The sequence below is a fragment of the Echinops telfairi genome, unplaced genomic scaffold (genome assembly GCF_000313985.2).
Source record: "Echinops telfairi isolate 266 unplaced genomic scaffold, ASM31398v2 ScPeMD7_3533;HRSCAF=4204_0, whole genome shotgun sequence".
Classification (NCBI taxonomy): domain Eukaryota; kingdom Metazoa; phylum Chordata; class Mammalia; order Afrosoricida; family Tenrecidae; genus Echinops; species Echinops telfairi.
Window position 1 is genome coordinate 33314260 of NW_022107431.1, and position 1053 is coordinate 33315312.

Here is a 1053-nt window from a genome sequence, read left to right on the forward strand (position 1 = left end):
GATCACAGTCCTTGTCCTTGCTCATCTTCTGTTTCTGAGCATAATGCCACTGTATAATAGGCATATATACAGCTTTGTGGGTTTTCACAGTCTCTGGGTGGTGCAAATAGCACGCTCTGCTGTTCCTCAAGAGGGGCCCTGGTGTAATGGTTACACGGTGGGCTGCGATCTGCAAGGTTGGCAGTTTGAAACCACCAGTCTCTCCTCAGGAGAAAGATGAGGCCTTCTGCTCCCTTAAACAATTCCAGCCTCAGAAACCCACCCGGGGCAGTTCTACCCTGTCCTATGGGGTCACCATGAGTCAGTATTGCCTTGATGGCAGTGAGCTGAGCTGCTCACCAAAAGGATGGAAGTTCACGTTCACCCAGGGGTGCCACAGAAGAAAGGCCTGGAGATGTACTTCTGAAAAATCAGCCATGGAAATAGTTCTGATGTGCCACACAGGGGAGCCCAGGAGTGGGGTGGACTTGACAGCATCTGAGTTTGGCCTGTTGTGTATAGTTTCTACTTATATGTTTGCTTTTATAGATATTCTGGGTTCTGTTATCCTTTCTCTGAGCTTTCAAACAGGGGCAGACTCTCAATGACATTGTTTTGGTAGGAAAGTGTGATCCATGAACCACTAACCATGTCACCCCAGGGTTTCCAAGAAGTACTATTTATACCAACAGAGGAAGCCTGTTGTATATCGTTTTAATGATTGATTGCCCTTAATATTTTCAACGGGTGGGTGGGTGGACAAATGAACAGATAATGGAATGAATAAAAGTTCTAGGTGTCCGGCAGGAGGCATGAATCACCGGTGACATGTGGAAATGAGGTGGCAGGTGTATGCTTCTCGGCAATTAAGGATGTTGGACATTCTCCCTCGTCTAATAATAGACCTGTGGCTGGGTCGGCCTGCCTGCAGCTCGAGGACACATGAGTAGCACCCTCTCTCTGCCAACTCCACAAAGGTTTCCCAGAATTTTCCTTAGACTCTCTGCTGTCTGTCTATTAACTCATCTCAACAATAGTTTGTCCACCAGTCTGTAATGGCCGGGAAGCCCACTG